This window comes from Mus musculus, chromosome 19 (genome assembly GCF_000001635.26).
Source record: "Mus musculus strain C57BL/6J chromosome 19, GRCm38.p6 C57BL/6J".
NCBI classification, from domain to species: domain Eukaryota; kingdom Metazoa; phylum Chordata; class Mammalia; order Rodentia; family Muridae; genus Mus; species Mus musculus.
Window position 1 is genome coordinate 27,698,228 of NC_000085.6, and position 14,978 is coordinate 27,713,205.

Here is a 14,978-nt window from a genome sequence, read left to right on the forward strand (position 1 = left end):
GAAAATGAGACATTTTTGCATCAGGTGTTTTTCCCAGTTTAGGAATAGATTTTTTTTTTCTTCTCTTCTTCAGGAGCTTTCAGGGGTCCATTTCTGTTCTCCCGCTTTCCTCCAAATCCTCTCTATACTTTTGTTTCATTTTTTTAATTTCAGGTTTAATAAACCAATTTGCTTGCATCTGTGTGTGCACACACATATGCCACAGGACAACTTGAAGGAGACGTTTCTCTCTCTCTAGCATGTGGGTCCTGAGGATCAAACTCAGGCCCTCAGGCTTGGTAGAAAGTCCCTGTATTGAGCCATCCAAGGAGTCCATTGCATCTTGATGTTTGACCAGTTCTGACCATTGCCCTCTTCCCAAGGAAGAACTAAGAAAGTACACACGAAATTCACTTCATTGCTAGCTATGAGAAAGTTTGAAAATTGCAAAATGAGGAAGAAAATGTAACTGCCAGCTAAGTGAATTTAACACACTAATTAGGTTAAATGCCTCCCAAACACCTATACGTGCCATGCCTTGTTAGATGTGTGCCCTGCTCTAGATATCTCAGCTGCTGCCCCTCAGTGCTCTGGTTCTATGGACTGTTTACAGCCCATCCCAAGCTTGTGTATTTCTAAGAAATACATATACAGTGGTCACAGAAGGAATTGCCTGCAGGGACCAGGCAGAGACAAGAAGAGTGAGCTGAGACCCAGGAGACAGACACACAGACAGAGAGGAGAAGCTGGCCCCCTCCTTGGCATGCAGCACACAAGCCCAAAGGAAGATGCTAAAATTCCCGACAGAATCATGAAGCTGGGTTTTGGTGTGAAGTTCTCAAAGTGCTCTATATGCACTTGACTCATGAAAGCATTCAGGGGTCGAGCAAGACTCATCTCCAAGAGGCAGGTAGCCAGATGTAGTTGGAACCTCTGTATGACTTTTAAATTGATTTCACATGAACACTCTCATGCACAATCTTTCTTGTTTGATTTTTTAACTTTTAGATAATTATAGATTTTTGTCAAATATAAGAAATAATATAAATAGAATCCATGTGCCTGATATCTAGTATCCTGGAATGATTATGACTGGAAAAACAACTATATAATATCACAACCAAAATTTATTCTTTAAAAATTTATCTTTCTGTTACCTTCAAAAATATAACTAATTACCACACAGACAGACAGATGGTAGATCTTCTGAATTGCCTAGTTGAATGATAGCATATTTAACAATACAAACTTTCTTCTTCTCAGTTTATTTTTTTAGCTACATAGCAACTGGGTATCAGGCCACAAAGTTTGTGTGTGTGTGTGTTATATGTATATATGCATTCATACACATACATGTGTGTGCGCACGCATGTGTGAGTGTGTGTGTGTGTGTGTGTGTGTGTGTGTGTATTCTGCCTATTCACCATGTATTTTGATAGCTGCTTGGTATTCCTCCTTATTAATGTAGTTTTATTTTTCCCAAGTGTGCCTGGCTCAATGACATTATTTTTTTTAAGCTACTTACTCTTAAAGATAATTCTGTGAAAATCACGTTAGGAATGTGTCTTTTTAAAATTTGCTGCTGTGCCTTACGGATAGATCCTTGCAAGTAGGTTACCATGTTATACCACCACAACATAGTGGGCTGGTCTCCCTCTTGCCAAGAGTATGCTGCTAACATTTGGATGTTTTTCAAATGTGAGTGGTGAAAAATAGTAACTCAGTTTGGTGTAAATTCGAATTTCTCTATTTGTTTAGGTTTGAGCCTCTTTTCAAGTAGACAGGCACCATTTCTATCTGACTTTCTGAGAATCGCTTCTAGCCCAGTGTTCTGAGTCACTGGCCTCTTCCCTGCTTCTCCTTACACACTAGGAAAGTTAAACCTCTCTGCGCATTATAGGGTGTGAGCATTTTATTCTCCCAAGCTGTCACCTTCCCTCTTACATACTTGCCAGTATCTACTTTACCAGATGATTTTGTTAAAATGATCAAATGAGTTCATATTATTCCTCGTTGTGTCTGAAATTTGAGCCTTTGGGAAAGCTTTCTCTAGCTCCATGGTACCGATGCTGGTCTGTTTTTCTCCTAGTAGTCATATGGGTTCATTCCTTGCTATGGTTTGGATGTGAAATGTTCCCCGTGGGCTAATGTGTTTGAACTCTTGGTCTCCTGCTGGTGACATTGTTTGGGAGTCAGAACCTTTTCTGAATGGGGCCATGCTGGAGGAGATGGGTCTCCTGCTTCTGGCGGTTTCTCTCTCTGTAACCTCAGGCTACAGTTATCATCCCCGCACCACCACCACGGTGGGCCAGAAGTATGTTAATAAACTGATCCAATTAGTACCATTTTCCGTGTGCTTATATGTGTATCTCAGTGCCATTTACCTGTTCTCAGCTGTCTGAGGAACTATCTTTGCTGTCACTAAATTCACACCCAGCTAAAGTCTATTGTGTATTTTCGACTCTCTCTAATGTGCCTGCTTTCCAAGTGTTTGACTATAATCACTCTGTAGAACACGGGGCTGTGAGGTAAGTCTAGTCTGTACTTGTTTGCTTCTTGTCTTCTGCAGTGTTTCCCCAAATTATACGGACTACGTACCACATGATCAGCGTACCTACGTTTTCTCTCTCGGGCAGAAGCAGAAAAAGTAGAATTCTATTTCCAAGGTTCTGTGTTAAATCTGTATTCTAAGAGACATGACCACGTTCCGAGACTGTCATCCTCGCAGCTCGCAGCATGCCGCACCTGTTTTCCTTCTTCAAGGATATTTATGTCATACACTGGAGGAGTATTCTACTGCCCCAGACATAGGCTGTGGGCAATGGGTGCTGATATTTTCTTTTATGCTATTAATATCATACATAGAGTCTGTATTAGTTACTTCTTTGTTGCTGTGATAAAACATCGTGATCAAGGCAACTTACAGAAGCAGGACTTGGTTTTAGTGTATGTTTCCAGAGGGTTGCCGTCCATAATGGTGGGGCAGAGGCAGCAGGCAGGTATGGGCTGCAACGGGATGCTGGAAGATCACATCTTGAACTGACAGCCCAGAGTGAAAGAGTAAAATGCAAGTAGGAAGTCTTATTCTCTCAAAAGAAGCATCCAGGAGTCCAAGGCTGTGGGGGCTTCTCATTCAAGCCACAGCCCAGTCTCCCCCTTTATTCATTGTCTGGGTTGTTTTTGTTTGCACAAGTGTTGGTAATCAGTTTTCAGACATCAGTCTGACGTGCCAGCTAACGAAATCCCAAGGGTTGTAGCTCCTTCCATTCATTCTGCCATGGGTTAGAGATAGGAAAGGAGACTGTTAACCTCCTTATTTCAGATGACTACATTTTTAACAGCGTTTTCAGTTAACCTCATTGGCAAACACACTAAACATGGCGCTGAAGAGGGATAGAAATGATAATCTTGTCCCTGACTGTTCTGGGTCAGGCTATTGTTTGCCCATATTTTCTGGCTTTTGAGCTGTATCAATAAAGACAATACAACACAATTTCTATTTTATTGCTTCTAGAAGTTTGGGTTGCCTAATCTCTTTACTACTTCTGTGTTGATCATATAATTTCACCTCGTTCCTTACCTCTATCAAATTAACAAATTAAGTTGATTTTCTAATACTCCTGAAATGAAACCTTTTGAACAATTAAAAATGTTCCATTGGAAACAGGCTGGCACGGTGTTAAAAAATCTTTAATCTCAGCACTGTGGGGGCAGAGGTACACAGATTGCTGTGAGTTGAACACTAGCCCATTCCACACTGTGAGTTTATAGGCCAGGTCAGGTGAGACATAAGAGCCTATCTCAAAACCAAACAAACAAACAAAAAGCAAGAAATGTTGCACTGGAGTCTGTTTATTACATTTCTGTAAAGCTTTTTATATCAGTAGTTATGACTAAGACTTCACTTTTTTTGAACTCTATATCCTATGGGGGATAGAAGATAATTTTTATAAAGATATTCTTGTTTAGTTACTTTTTTGTTTCTGTAATAAAATACTGTGACCAAGAGCAACTTAAGCAAAAATTATTTTAGCTTCCTGTCCACCACCTGGGGACCAAGTTTTCAAAGGCATGAGCCTAAGGGACGTTTTTCACTCAAAACAACACGGCTGTTTTCTCTACTTTTGGAACTGTTTTAATATTCCTAATATTATGGAGTCTTTAAAAGGTTTGATAGAACGCGAGTGTTGGACGCGTGGAACTTAGTACACAAGAGGGAGAAGCGGGAGGATTCTAAGCTTGAGGCCAGAAAGGGTACACAGCAAAGTCCTTGACTCGAAAAAGGAAACAAAAGCATTATTGTGTCGCTCTGCCGAGGTTCAAGGTCTGCTCTCCAGAGAGCTGCAGCCCTCGTTAGGCTAGGAAAGCTCTCCTGCTCTCATAACCCAAGGGGTGAGGGGCATCAGCCCCACATCCGTGCCACCTCACAGCAGATGAATGGGGCCAGCTCTCCCAACCTGTCGCCCTCAAGGTGGCTCACCTGTGACCCCACCAAGAGAGTCTGCTCTGGTGCACTATTCAGGCATGATACTCTGCTTCTGTGCTGCAGGGGCAGAGCTAGCTCTCCCACACTCGCGCCCCTGTAGGAAGCTTTCCCGACTGCTGGAGGTGGCAAGGAGCTGGGGTTGGGTGTGGGGAGCCGCCCTCACATTCGCCATTGCAAGATGGCGCTGATATCCTGTGTTCTAAGTGGTAAACAAATAATCTGCGCATGTGCCAAGGGTAGTTCCTCACTCCATGTGCTCTGCCTTCCCCATGACGACAACTCGGCCTATGGGCTGCAGCCAATCAGGGAGTGACACGTCCTAGGCGGAGGATAATTCTCCTTAAAAGGGACGGGGTTTTGCCATTCTCTCTCTTGCACTCTTGCTCCTGAAGATGTAAGCAATAAAGTTTTGCCGCAGAAGATTCTGGTTTGCTGCGTCTTTCCTGGCCGGTCGCGAACGCGTGTAAGAGTTGGGGAGGTATCACCTCTGTGCCCGTACCACACCTTGGCAGACGAATGGCAGAGTCATCTCTCTCTCACACTCTCAGGGCTGGCTCACCCATACTCCCACCATGAGGGTCAGCTCTACCGTGCTTCCTGGGCAATGAGCAGGGCCCTGCTGTGTTGCTGCCAGATAGGAGGTGGGGCCAGCTCACCTGAACGCTGCAGTAGGTGAGAGGTAAGGCCAGTTCTGTACAGCCCCTGGACATCATGGTCCCCGAGGGCTTCCTCAACCAGAGGTACTCCCAATGTTCTCTTGTGAGCCACAGACATCAGACTCTGACCCCGACGACCCCTACATAGCCACGGATACAGACATGACCCTCAGCAGCAGCTCAGGTTGGGACCTCACCATGGTCCCACGTGGCAGAGCTAGCCACTCATAACAAGCTACTCCTCTCCACCCTCGAGTCTCCAGTTCCTTCTCTCTTCATAACGCTCAAGCTGCTCCACGTCTCTTTCTCTCCCATCTGACTACTGGGTGGCTCCTGCTGCAGGCTAGGCACACAGCTGGTGGGTCCCCGCGGTGCTGTGGTGTGGTAGTATGTGTGTCTATGGCTCCTGGGATGTAGGGCAGGGCTGTGGGCGTCTTTCCCAGCCAGCAAGCACCACACGGCATGGCTGAACTCAGGTCTCTGACGCCTCCTGAGCCGTCCTGAGTGCGTTTGGTTTGATTTGATTTTTATGTGTCCTAGGCAGTAAACAGCTTTGGCTATTAAGCTAGGATGAACAAAGGACTACCTTCTGCTCTGTCCCTGGCTGATACAAGAACGACACCACCAACAAGGCGTCTCTTTGCCCATTGCCAGGGGGTGCAAAGAAGTTCCAATAAATATTTAAATTTTCACTTTAATATATTTTTTTTCTCCTTGCCAGTACAGTTTGGTAGATTTGTTTTCTCCCCCCCCCCTCCCCTCCTTTTTTGATTTAGATAACAACTTCTTTCTGTTTTCTCTGAACATAAGAATTTAGAAATGTATTCAGGGGCTAGAGAGATGGTTCAGTGGTTGAGAGCACTGACTGCTCTTCCAGAGGTTCTGAGTTCAATTCTCAGCAACCACGTGGTGGTTCACAGCCATCTGCAATGGGATCTGATGTCCTCTTCTGGTTTGTACTCTCATATATAAAACAAATCTTTTTTTTTTTTTTTTTTTAAGAAATGTATTCAGTTGTTTTCAGAACTATAATGAATACAATATAAAGCTGTTTGGGAGACTGCCGGACTTTGGGAGGTTGGGGCCTTGCTGGAGGAAATGGGTCTTGCAGGGTGAACCCTGGGGATCATGGCCTGCTTCTGGCCATGAAGAGATGTGAGCAACCCCAGGCTGCTGTCACCACAGTGACAACACAATACCTTTCCTGCCACCTTGGAATGTGCTCCCTAGAACAGAGTCAAAATAAATCCTTCCTGTCAGTGATGTATCCAAGGATGACTTAAAGTTCTCATACCCCTGCATCTGCCTCCCAAATGCTAGGATTACAGTGCTAGACCCAAATGCTAGGATATTTTACTATACTGGAGATCAAACCCAGGGCTTTACCTGGGCTAGGAAAGCACTCTACCAACGGAACTGTACTCTAGCCCAGTGGCCTTATTTTATGTTAGATTTTGGAACCACCTGGACTTCTATATGTGTTATAAATATAATTTTATCTTTTCCAAATGCACAGCCAGTTGTCCCAGAATCATTTATGTAAAAGTTCATATTTTTTTCCTCTGCTAACTTTAGTTCCATATGTATAATCTGCCCTTGGTTTATCTGAACTCAAGTTCTAGACATTTTAACCCATTCAGTTCCCCCTCACATTTCAGCTCACTTCAGAGGTTTTATGAAGTGTCTCAAAGTACTGTGGGGCTACTCTGGAGGCCCAACTTTATTCTTTTTATTGTTTTTCTGGCCATTTATTTTTCCGTATAAACCTTAATATCAGCATATCTAAATTTAATTCTTCTCCCAAAAGCTTGCGGAAAAAAAAAAAAAAAAACACGGCTAGGTCATAAGCTCTAGGGGAGAACAAATATTGTTACTAAATTGATATGGTAATACATTTACCTCCTTAATTCTTGTAGATTAGTGGAATTTTAAACGCGCATCAGAAAAGCTTCTTTTTCCAGTAGATGACAATTAACACAGGGACTCACAACTGGTCAGCGTGAAGGAGGAGAAAAGGTTGTGGAGAGTTCAGCTCTGTATCACAGCCCCACCACACCCCACCCCACCCCACCCCCACCCCCACCTCAAGTGCTTATAGGGCGTCGTCTCAGAAGATGGTAGAGTGAGCCAGACATCTACAGTAGAACAGTATTGGCTGAATATGACAGAGCCATTGACTACGTGAACTTACAGTGGCTATGACTACAAACATTAAGACCTGTGTAGGATCAAGCCAGCTAAAATATCCCATCATGGATCAGGGAGGTCTTTATGAAGCCTCACAACGACCTGCATATCTCTTGTCAATTCGTAGCGGCTGGAAGAAGATTCAGTTTTCTTCAGAAATGCAGCCCTTGAGACTATACCCATTTCTAATAGATGGTCCAACAGCTATATACATATCTACACACTCGCGTGTGCCCCTGTGCACGCACACACAAACACACACACACAGAGAGACACACATGCTTGCACTAAGTGGACCAGGTGGACCTCCAGGGGCTTAATAAAAAGACACATGAAGTTTGGAAGCAAAGGCGTTCGGGGAGAAAGAGAAGAGATTGAAGAAGAATTGAGGAATTATATTTGATCAGAACACATCATATGAACACACGAAATTCTCAAACAATAAAAAAAAAAATCATTAAGAATACTGTGCCGCCCAATGAAAGATTTTTACGACTGTCAGTTCTGACAGCCCTCGTTATCTATCCTTTCATAACATAGGCTTACTAACATGCTAGTAAATGGTTTCTATACAGCATTATACCTACAATAACAGAACACTTACATGTAGTTAAAGATTTTCCAAAAAGCTGCAGGTGTCCACCAGTAGTTGGTAAACAGAACTAAAAGCATGGAAGAGGTTGGCATGGGGCCAGTAAGTGGTGTCCAGTAAGTGACGGGCCCACCCTTGGATTTCCTTAGATTGGTTTATTTTGTCCAATCCAGATGTGTTAGTTTTTGTTTTTATCTGATTTTATTTTATTATTACCCCCTAGAAGACTGCTTTCTAGTGAGAGACAAAAAGGGAGTGGATCCAGCTATGAGGGGTGGTGGGAAGGAGTTGGGAGGAGAGGCAGGGGAAACTGCAATCAGCATATATTATGTGAGGGGGAAAAATCTATTTTCAAAAAAAAAAAAAAGGAAAATAAAAGTGGCTGACCAACTGAAACGACGTTAGGTTTGTACTCTTTGGTCTTCATTGGAATAAGTGTCCCTCAATGACCCAAAGGAACTCCACGTGTTAGAAGTCATAGGACATTTTTTTTTCCTGTTAATTTTAAGACAGAGTCTTGCCATGTATCCCGCCTGCACCTCACATGCCTCCTGCCTCCGCTGGTGCTGGGATTGAAGACGTGAGCCACCAAGGCTGGCCCTGGAATCCCAGAAAGCTTTGTAGAAATGGTGCTATGTGCAAGTTGCAAAAATGTGTTGACCATGAGAACGGAGGTGACCCAAAGTGTACTAACACTCCTAGGAAAGAGTCAGGGTCACAGAGGGAACCCACACGTCCTTTTTACAACACCTAATGGGGCTTAGTCTCCGAGTCACTGCGAATTAGCATAACTGCATCTCTTCATTGTCAAGTTATTCTTTGAAAGTTCAGACACATGTTCTAATTAGGAAGAATTTATTCCCAGAGGAACAAAATTAGCTAATAAAGGCAAGAGGAGCTTGATTAATTTATGAGAAAGGCTATAGACCAATTAGTTCATTACAATAGTGCTAAATAAAACTCCCAGGGCCACGCTTTCCAAGGAACAGAACCTCCCTCCTGCTCTAAAAGCCACACAGTTACTCACTGTTGGGGCCCTCTTGTGTACCTTTCTAGGACGACAGGAATGATGGGGTCACAATCTCAGACCTAAAGAACTGAGTCGAAAGACTATATATATCAGAATTTGGGAGAATGTGAAGAAAGCAGACACGTAAAACAGGAAATGTTCATCATCAGACAAGACATAATCTATCCAACTGTAAAGATCTAAGTCTTTGGTGGGGTAGGGATGGGCAGAAAGTACAAAAATAGAATTGACTGTTGCTGAGACTAAAAAGAACTAGGCTGAAAGAATGCATCCTGGACCGGAGAAATGGCCAGGGGTTAAGAGCGCTTAGGACTTTTGTAGAGGACCCAAGTTCAATCCCCCAGCATCCCCATGGGACAATCTGTAACTCCAGCTCCAGGGACCTGTAGATCCAGGGACCCTCCTTCAGCTTCTAACGGCTCCTTCAATCTCAGGCATAGACCCATACATAATTAAAAATAAAATAAAGTAAGATTTTTAGAAATGGATATCCTAAATATATTTTATGAGGAGACGTTTGTAAAATGTGGCACACTGGATATTTAGTGACTTGAACTCCAGATTACAGTGTTTATGAACTGAGTCTGGGACTTCCTTCCATCTCCCTGAGCCAAGTCTCCTAGAGCTATTACCCCATGAATTAAAAGCTTAATATTGGAATCTGTAGTTGTCTTACGGTCTGCTCTTCTGATGTGCCACTCCTAAGCCTAAGGAAATAGAATTCAGATCCAGTGGAATAAGACAATAATTTTTCTCCCACTCAGAGACAACTGTCTGTATAGGGAAAGCCAGTTTTATCAACAGAAACTTCACGAAGGAATTCCAGTCTACAGCAGCACCCACCGTCACAGGACGAATCTGCATCTTGGCAGCTGGGGTGCAGGCCCATCTTGTGTCTCTGGTTCATTGCTCACCTGCACCTCAGTCCTTTTCCAGGTATGATAGGATTTCACATTAATTTACACTATTTGCAAATATCCTGGCATCTGGGGTGGAGCGTCGGAGAGGGTTAGGCTGTGAGCACACAGTGTTCACCGTTCACATTCACAGACCTGCTTGTGGAGTTAGCATTTGATTTCCTGCCACCAAAGATTGGAGACACTCGCGCTCTTGAAGCCTGAACACAGCCCATCTCTACTTCTTTGAAAATAAAAAATCTAAGCCCATGCTGGTGTAAATGTCAAGGTTTGTTGAAATATCCTTGAGTTTGGGTGGGTGGCTTGTTTTTTGTCTCCTAAGAGGAAAAGGTCCCCTGGGGGTCCAGTGTCTTTGTTCCCTGCCTTCCTCTCTCACTATTTCTCTGTCTCTGTCTCACACTAATTCCTATTGCAGCTGCTAAAGTGTCACTTCAATTTCCAGGTTTTGAAACCACAGCTTAGTCCGTGTCCCCTGTGAGTCACTCAATAAAAGTATTTGGAACAGTGTTGGAACATAAACACAAAACAAAAACTTCTCTACGAAGAAGGGACAGTGGCTACGCTGCCCTCTGAAGACATGAGGTTGGGTGACACAGCGTTGACAACAAATGAAAATTAAGTTCCCTCAGCACAGTAACTTTCTGGATAAGCGGGGGCCTCCTACACACTTCTCCCCCTAGAGTGAGGCGGGGGACCAGAGGCATGTTTGGGTTCCTCTTCTGTCCCACGGCTACCCACAGCTCTGTTGAGAGACCCTCTGAGGCTTCAGTATGAATTTTTTTTACTTCTTCAGTTCAACTGCAGACAGCTGAGGGTCTTGGAGCAGATTGAATCTGACTACTGAGTTCACGAAGAATGATTCTTCCTGGGGCACTTAGCAACACATCTGCCAGAAGCACAATAGACATTGTTCTCAAACAAGCCTCAAGGAAGCTGCTCTGGAGAAATGATTCTGATTAGGACATAAGCCTTGTGAAGTAGCAGCTTTCTTCTGTTCAGTACTCATGGCCGGTAGGTTTTGAGGTAGCTCTCAAAGATCTCTCCCTCCAATACATCCCCTTCCCAATGTGTATAGAACAGAAGAAGGTCATAGGATGATACTTCCATGATTGGGCTAAGTAAGACCTTTCAGTACCTCTCCATCTTAATACACAACTCCCCTTCCTTTCCTGGGTTTGACGAAAGAAGCCATCATGTTAAGCAAACCCATGTGTCTTAGTTAAGGTGTTTGCTCCTGTGATAAATATCATGACCAACTGCAGCGTGAGGAGGAAAGGATTCGCATGAGCTTACAACTTCTTTTGAAAGTACAGCTCAGAGGGAAGTCAGGGCAAGAACTCAAGGCAGGAACCTGGGAGCAGGACCTGAAGCAAAGGCCATGATGGAACACTAGTTCTAAGCTTGCTCTTATGGCCTCCTCAGCCTGCTTCCTAATCCAGCTTAGGGCTACAAGACCAGGAGTGGTACCACTCACAGTGGGCCAGGTCCTTCTGCATCAACCGTTAGTCAAAAACACAAAACAAAACAAACCTGTCCCCACAGGCTTGCCCATAGACTAACCTGATGGAGCATTTTCTCAAATGAGGTTCCCTCTTCTCAAATGTCTCTGGCATATGTCAAGTTGACAAAAGTCTAACCAGGACAATATGTTAAGAACTGTATGTGTACTCGCAGAAAAGAATTGAGACCATCCCATCCAGGAAAGAGCCCTTGAAATACTACTTTAAGTCAATAGCCAACCCCTTCCCTAAATGTAGAAAGATCTCATCACTACCTTAAATAAAGCCCATGAGAGGGAGACTCTGCAGCAGAGGACCCTGCTAAGCCATGTCCAGAGTCCCTACTGTAGAAACAGAAGTAAATCTGTACTGTTTAAAGCTGCTAGGTTTGTGGTCATTTGTTACACAGTGATGGATAGGAACACATTGCTATTTTCAAACTCAGTGCCTTACATAGGGCCTAGATCTTAGTAGGCATGAGGTAAGCACAATGAACCTACATGAACTTAGTCTTGTCACTCATATGGGGAGACACACTGAAGAACATTAGTAAGCTGTTCATCATAGCACTACAGCTCACAACACAACAAGGTGATTAAATCCAATCTTCCACCACAAACACTCGAACACAGGCAATTTTCTAAGATAAACATACAGTCGGTAAATAGAGTTTCCCATAACAAACATGTTGAGCAAGCTTTTTAGTTATCAGAATAGCCTCAAGGTCAACTCATGCTTCCTCAGAGACAAGAATAAGCTTTCTATAGTTACATTCAAAATACAGTTGAAGACCTTTTTTGCTTCCTGGACCAAAGAGACTGGCCAGGAACTCAATTTCCTCAAGATTGCATTCCAAATCTGCATCACCCGAGCTGTCGTGGTCCTTCCAACTCACCTACCCTTACCCTTATTCTTTCTGCCTTTCTGGTTCCTAATTGGAAATGTGCTCCAACCTCTTTGGAAGCCTCTGGGTCAACCTCTTCTCTTCGTCTCAAGGTTTCTCATTACATGCACTTGTGATTTGTGGCTTGTGATACTACAAGTTTTTAACCAAGCATGCATTTTAAAAAAAAAATACTTTGATGTCTCATTGCAAGTTGAGAAGATTGTTATGGAAGAAAACTGTCTGTGCTACACAGTAATGGGCACAGCAGGAGCCATGCTTTTCCTCGGGAGGAGACCCCTTTGAAGTGTGCCCTTCAGATTGTGAGTTACAGTATAAGAAAGACCCAAATATGCAAATGTCCAGGGTTAGAACATGCACCTTCAATAGCACTATAGACATGGAATAGCGTAGCAAAGGGTCCAGACGAAAATATCTTCCACAGAGCTAATATGGCAGCATTAGCAACACAGTGAGTGTGGAAGACCTGCATACAATATGTCCATGGGTGTTTTTTTGAGTGGCCCTTGAACGTAAGGTCCACAGAAAAGGTCAAGTTTGCATCATCACGGCAAAAAAAATTTATTATTTTTATTAGATCATTTGCCTATTCACTTTGCATTATTCTAACTTTTACATAATCAATCGTATGAGGGAAAATTTTTACACCAGCTTCTGAGAGAGAATGAGGTTCTGGTAGGCTTGATATACCCCTCAAGTTCACAGAGATGGTAAATGGGCAAGCCTGACCTGCCTGAGCTGCCCACCAGTCCTGTATCCCACGAAGCAGGAATGAAATTGGAGATAAGCCATTAACACCAGAAGAAGTATCTTCTTCTCAGCACCTCATGGTACCTTCTCCAAAATTGACCATATAATTGGTCACAAAACAGACCTCAACAGATACAAAAATATTGAAATTGTCCCATGCATCCTATCATATCACCATGGACTAAGGCTGATCTTCAATAACAAAATAAATAATAGAAAGCCAACATTCACATGGAAACTGAACAACACCCTTCTCAGTGATACCTTGGTCAAGGAAGGAATAAAGAAAGAAATTAAAGACTTTTTAGAGTTTAATGAAAATGAAGCCACAAAATGATACCCAAACTTATGGGACACAATGAAAGCATTCCTAAGAGGAAAACTCATAGCTCTGAGTGCCTCCAAAAAGAAACTAGAGAGAGCACACACTAGCAGCTTGACAACACACCTAAAAGCTGTAGAACAAAAGGAAGCAAATTCACCCAAGAGGAGTAGACAGCAGGAAATAATCAAACTCAGGGGTGAAATCAACCAAGTGGAAACAAGAAGAACTATTCAAAGAATCAACCAAACGAGGAGCTGGTTCTTTGAGAAAATCAACAAGATAGATAAACCCTTAGCCAGACTCACTAGAGGGCACAGGGAAAGCATCCTAATTAACAAAATCAGAAATGAAAAGGGAGACATAACAACAGATCCTGAAGAAATCCAAAACACCATCAGATCCTTCTACAAAAGGCTATACTCAACAAAACTGGAAAACCTAGATGAAATGGACAAATTTCTAGACAGATACCAGGTAACAAAGTTAAATCAGGATCAGGTTAATGATCTAAACAGTCCTATATCCCCTAAAGAAATAGAAGTAGTCATTAATAGTCTCCCAACCAAAAAAAGCCTAGGACCAGATGGGTTTAGTGCAGAGTTCTATCAGATCTTCAAAGAAGATCTAATTCCAGTACTTCACAAACTATTCCACAAAATAGAAGCAGAAGGTACTCTACCCAATTCATTCTATGAAGCCACAATTACTCTGATACCTAAACAACAGAAAGACCCAACAAAGATAGAGAACTTCAGACCAATTTCCCTTATGAATATCGATGCAAAAATACTCAATAAAATTCTCGCTAACCGAATCCAAGAACACATCAAAACAATCATCCATCCTGACCAAGTAGGTTTCATCCCAGGGATGAAGGGATGGTTTAATATATAGAAATCCATCAACATAATCCACTATATAAACAAACTCAAAGACAAAAACCACATGATCATCTCGTTAGATGCTGAGAAAGCATTTGACAAAATCCAACACCCACTAATGATAAAAGTCTTGGAAAGATCAGGAATTCAAAGCCCATACCTAAACATGATAAAACAATCTACAGCAAACCAGTAGCCAACATCAAAGTAAATGGTGAGAAGCTGGAAGCAATCCCACTAAAATCAGGGACTAGACAAGGCTGCCCACTTTCTCCATACCTATTCAATATAGTATTTGAAGTCCTAGCCAGAGCAATTCGACAACAAAAGGAGATCAAGGGGATACAAATTGGAAAGGAAGAAGTCAAAATATCACTTTTTACAGAAGATATGATAGTATATATAAGTGACCCTAAAAATTCCACCAGACAACTCCTAAACCTGATAAACAGCTTCAGTGAAGTAGCTGGATATAAAATTAACTCAAACAAGTCAATGGCCTTTCTCTACACAAAGGATAAACAGGCTGAGAAAGAAATTAGGGAAACAACACCCTTCTCTATAGTCACAAATAATATAAAATACCTTGGCATGATTTTATCTAAGGAAGTGAAAGATCTGTATGATAAGAACTTCAAGTCTCTGAAGAAAAAAATTGAAGAAGATCTCAGAAGATCTCAGAAGATGGAAAGATCTCCCATGCTCATGGATTGGCAGGATCAATATAGTAAAAATGGCTATCTTGCCAAAAGCTATCTACAGATTCAATGCA

At 42.6% G+C, this 14,978-nt stretch overlaps 1 pseudogene; it reads right to left on the reverse strand.

The window, feature by feature from the left end:
* Positions 1-5,648: 5,648 nt before the first annotated feature.
* Gm24782 lies at positions 5,649-5,780 on the reverse strand (annotated as a pseudogene).
* Positions 5,781-14,978: the final 9,198 nt, after the last annotated feature.